Below are 5,549 nucleotides of genomic sequence, written 5' to 3'. Positions count from 1 at the left end.
AGAAGGCATTTACGAAGATCAAGGAACTCCAAGAAGAACTCAAGACTACACGCGAAGATTATTTGGAGGAAATCAACGCACTTGTCGGGAAGATTGACGACCTGGAGAAGAAGATTGGAGCATCCGTGGGAAATCCAGTACAAGAAGCAGAAGTCGGCGAATGCACTTGTCCGGATAACTACATCATCATCGACGACACCGACTCGGAACCAAGTGAAGACGAATGGATTGATGAAGCTGGTGCAGACATCATGGAGTCTTCAACGGATCAGAATTTCTAGTAGACCACCATACCAGTAGTAGTTTTACCTCCATTCAATACTATAGTTCAAGCACTTTGTAACGCTAGTTAGATCGATTGTTTTGTCTTGTTTGGATTGATTGAGTGATATTGATTGAATTTGTCTCATGAGCATATGGGTAGTGTTTTCTCTCTAGACCTCATTCTATTCTTAATTCTCATCTTTTCTAAACCCATCAGATGCCTCCGAGACGCGACACCGGATTTGTTTTCCCGCCAGAGATCACCCAGTTGATTCAGCAACAGAATGCCCTGATGCAAGTGTTAGTTCAGAACCAAGGCAACAACAACAACAACAACAACAACCCACCGCCACCACCACCTGTTGATCACTCAGCCCGTTTCCTAAGGTTAAATCCGCCGGTGTTTTCCAGTAGCACCGAGCCGATTGTTGCAGATGATTGGCTCCGCAAAGTTGGAAGGGAGTTGACCACTGCAGGATGCACAGATGCGGAAAGAGTGCGTTTCGCCGCACATCAGCTTGATGGACCCGCAGCATCATGGTGGGAGAATTACACAGCCACGCACCCTATTGACACTGTCACATGGGACCAGTTTCAGCAAGCTTTCCGTACAGCTCATGTTTCAGCAGGAGCTATGGCTATGAAGAAGCGTGAGTTTCGTAACCTACGCCAAGGAGGATGCACCGTAGGCCAATATGTGGAGGAATTCAGTAAGTTAGCATGTTATGCAGCAGATGACGTTGCTATAGATGCAGCCAAGCAGGAAAAGTTTCTGGAAGGACTGAATGACGAGCTGAGTATGCAGTTGATGGTAGCAACCTTCAACAACTACCAGGAGCTAGTAGATAGAGCTCTCATGATTGAAGGGAAGCAACAGCAGATTGAAAACCGTAAGAGGAAGTATGGACAAGGGAAGTATAACTCTGGAGCCCAGCAGAAGCCACGATTTACCCCGAAGCCGGGAGGATAGTTTCAGCATACCCATGGAGGAGGTAGTTCGCACAACCATAATGGCTCTAAAAATGGAAATGGGAATGGAAGAAGCAACGGACAGAACCGCACCAACCCATCTACCCCAGCCAAGAGGGACCTGAGCCAAGTCACTTATTTTAAGTGCCAGAAGAATGGACATTATGCCAACGAATGTCCCGATGCCCAAAATGGAAATGGCAATGGAAGCTCTGGGAAGAAGCCGAACCCGTTCAACAAAGGACATGTGAATCACGTGAGCGTGGAGGAGGTTGAAGCTCAGCCTGATGTAGTAATAGGTAAGTTTTTGGTTAAGTCATTTACTGCAATTGTTCTTTTCGATACTGGTGCATCGCATTCATACATATCAAGGGGATTCGTGAATAAGTTTAAGATGTCCACCAAAGTTCTCAGAAACCCTATGTTAGTAACCTCGCCAGGAGCAGAGTATATGGCCACCCAAGGATGTTTTCAGATACCATTGGCCATTGGTAGGCATGTTTTCCCCTCAGACCTTATTGTTTTGGAATCGCAAGGTTTGGATGTGATTCTGGGAATGGATTGGCTATCGTTGTATGGAGGAAACATCGATTGTGCCAGCAAGACGATTTTGCATACCACCCCAGAAGGAAAACGGATCAAGTATGTATCCAGGCATATGCCGAAGAGGACCCAAGTGAATTCCTTATCAGGAGTTGTGCAGGAGGAAGTACCAGTGGTGAAGGATTATCCGGATGTATTTCCAGAAGAGTTGCCAGGCATGCCACCGGATAGAGACATTGAGTTCTTGATTGAACTTTTGCCAGGCACCGGGCCAATATCTAAGAGACCGTATAGGATGCCCGCTAAGGATTTGGAGGAAATTAAGAAGCAGATCAAGGAGTTACTGGATAAAGGCTATATTCGCCCAAGTTCGTCACCTTGGGGATCACCAGTACTTCTAGTGGAGAAGAAAGATGGATCACTAAGGATGGTTGTTGATTACCAAGGATTGAATGAAGTGACCATCAAAAACAAGTACCCACTGCCAATGATAAATGATTTGTTTGACCGCCTGCAAGCAGCTAAAGTATTTTCCAAGATCGATCTACAATCAGGATACCATCAGTTAAAGATTCGAGAGCAGGATATACCAAAGACGGCATTTACCACCAGATATGGATTGTATGAGTATACCGTTATGTCATTTGGACTGACTAACGCACCTGCCTATTTCATGAACCTGATGAACAAAGTATTTATGGAGTTTTTGGATAAGTTCGTCGTGGTGTTCATTGATGATATTCTAGTCTTTTCCAAGGATGAGGAAGAGCATGAGGAGCATTTGCGATTGGTACTTGAGAAGCTCAGAGAACATCAGTTATATGCCAAGTTCAGCAAATGTGAGTTTTGGTTGAAGGAAGTTGGATTCCTTGGACATGTTATTTCCGGAGAAGGAATAGCAGTAGACCCTGCCAAGGTTGACACAGTGACAAGTTGGGAATCACCCACGACAGATGGAGAAATCCGGAGTTTTCTTGGACTTGCAGGATACTACCGGAGATTCATCGAGAATTTCTCGAAGATTGCTAAGCCCATGACTGAGCTATTGAAGAAGGACACCAAATTCAATTGGACTGAGGAATGTGAAGCTAGTTTCCAAGAGTTGAAGAAACGATTGGTTACATCACCAGTGTTGATTCTGCCAGATCAACGCAAGGACTATGAAGTTTATTGCGACGCTTCTCGTCGAGGACTTGGAGCAGTGCTTATGCAGGAAGGAAGGAAGAGTTGTTTCGTATGCTTCACGACAACTTAAACCCCACGAGAAGAATTATGCTACACATGATTTGGAATTAGCAGCCGTGGTGCATGCATTGAAGACATGGAGACATTTTCTCATCGGAAACCATTGTGAGGTGTACACGGATCAAAAGAGTTTGAAGTATATTTTCACGCAGAAGGAGTTAAATCTCAGACAGAGGAGATGGTTGGAGCTCATCAAGGATTATCATATGAGATTGCATTATAACCCTGGAAAGGCTAACGTAGTAGCAGATGCGTTAAGCCGCAAGAGTCATGTCAACACCCTCATGACAGGAGAGTTACCTCAGGAGTTAACCGAGGACCTTCGCGAGCTATGTTTGGAGATAGTCCCGAGAGGCTATTTAGCGACATTGGAGATTCAGTCTACTTTGATGGAAAGGATCAGGGAAGCCCAGAAGTCAGACAAGAAGATTAAAGAGATAAAAGAGAAGATGAGCAAAGAAAAAGCCAAGGGATTTCGGGAAGATGAGCACGATACCCTATGGTTTGAGGACCGCGTATACGTGCCAAATGATCCGGAGATCAGAAAGTTGATTTTGCAAGAAGCCCATGATTCACCGTACTCGATTCACCCAGGGAATACCAAGATGTATTTGGATTTGAAGAATACTTTCTGGTGGACCGGAATGAAGAAGGATATTGCGGAGTATGTAGCAGTTTGTGATGTATGTCAGAGAGTGAAGGCAGAGCATCAGAAGCCAACAGGATTGCTACAACCATTGCCGATACCCGAATGGAAGTGGGATAAAATAGGCATGGATTTTATCACAGGATTACCCAGGACTCGTTCCGTCTATGACTCAATATGGGTTGTAGTTGATCAAAGTAGCTCATTTTATTCCAGTGAAGACCACTTACACCAGTGCTAAGTTGGCAAAGATATACATGACCAGGATAGTATGTTTGCATGGAGTTCCGAGGACTATTGTATCAGACAGAGGAACCCAATTTACCTCGAAGTTTTGGAAGCAGCTACATGAAACTTTGGGAACCAGGTTGGAATTTAGTACAGCATTTCACCCACAGACAGATGGATAGACCGAGAGAGTCAACCAGATTTTGGAGGACATGTTGAGAGCATGTGCACTAGATTATGGATCTAGTTGGGACGACAATTTGCCATATGCGGAGTTTTCATATAACAACAGTTATCAAACCAGTTTGAAGATGGCCCCTTTCGAAGCTTTGTACGGAAGGAGGTGTAGAACACCGTTGTTATGGGACGAAGTTGGAGACCGTCAGTTGTTTGGACCAGATTTGATTAAGGAGTCTGAACAGAAAGTAAGGTTGATTCGCGATAGGCTCAAGGTAGCCCAGTCCAGGCAGAAGAGTTATGCTGATTCTAAACAAAAAGAGACAGTTCACGAAGTCGGAGACCGAGTGTATCTTCGAGTATCACCCCTTCGAGGAGTGAAGCGCTTTGGAGTTAAGGGAAAGTTAGCGCCCCGTTTTATCGGACCATACAAAGTGTTGGAACGTATGGGAGAAGTTGCTTACAAGCTGGAATTGCCCGAAGGATTGTCTGCATGATGTATTTCATGTTTCGCAGTTGAAGAAGTGCCACGCAGAGATGGCTGAGATACCACTGAGAGATACTGTGCCACTGGAAGCGATTCAGTTGGAAAGTGATTTGACTTATGAGGAGAAACCAGTTAAGATTCTCGAGTATGCCAGCCGAGTTACCCGCAGCAAGGTTATCAAGTTTTGTAAAGTTCAGTGGAGTCACCACACGGAAGATGAGGCCACCTGGGAGCGAGAGGAAGATCTACGGAAAAACCACTCCCACCTGTTTTCTAGCCAACCCGAATCTCGAGGGCGAGATTCATCTTAAGGGGGGTAGGTTTGTAACATCCCAAATTTCCAATTTGGTATGTTATACATAGATCATAATTGCATCTCATGTTTTATTGCATTTTGACAAATCCTCGATAAATCCTAAGCAACTCAAGGACCCTCGGAGAGAGTTGGGGATTTTTCTTAAATTTTCATATTTGATTTTTATCCAATAATAAGACAAGGATTTTGGTTTTAATTATTTTCTCTCCGGAAAAATATTTCATTCTTAAAATAAACGAGAGGAGAAAATATGACTTCTCCAAAACAATTGAAATACCGGAGGAAAAATGTTAAAAATCATTATTTGGATTTTATTTGTAATTTTTATTGCATTTAAAAATATGCATGTTTTCAAAATATTTATTTTTGATTTTCAAAAAATGTTCACCCTATTCTAGATTTTCTAACTAGACGGGGAAAATTTATTTCATATTTTTCTGATTTTTATTTATTTTTCTACGCAATTTTCTTCGCGGAACTTTAAAAAAAACGCCCGCGCGCCGACTGGGCCAAAGGCCCAGCCGACGGCCCAACCCCGTCGCCCGTCGTCTCCGTCCCGGAGACGGGATCGCCGCCGGTGTCCGCCCCAGCTACACCGCCGCCCGGCTTGGCCCCTCCTCCAAGCACCCCCCCTTATATATACCCCCCCCCTCGCCTCTCCCTCTCACCGCCGC

This window comes from Triticum aestivum, chromosome 1D (assembly GCF_018294505.1).
Source record: "Triticum aestivum cultivar Chinese Spring chromosome 1D, IWGSC CS RefSeq v2.1, whole genome shotgun sequence".
In the NCBI taxonomy this organism is placed as follows: domain Eukaryota; kingdom Viridiplantae; phylum Streptophyta; class Magnoliopsida; order Poales; family Poaceae; genus Triticum; species Triticum aestivum.
This window is presented reverse-complemented; position numbering follows the sequence as displayed.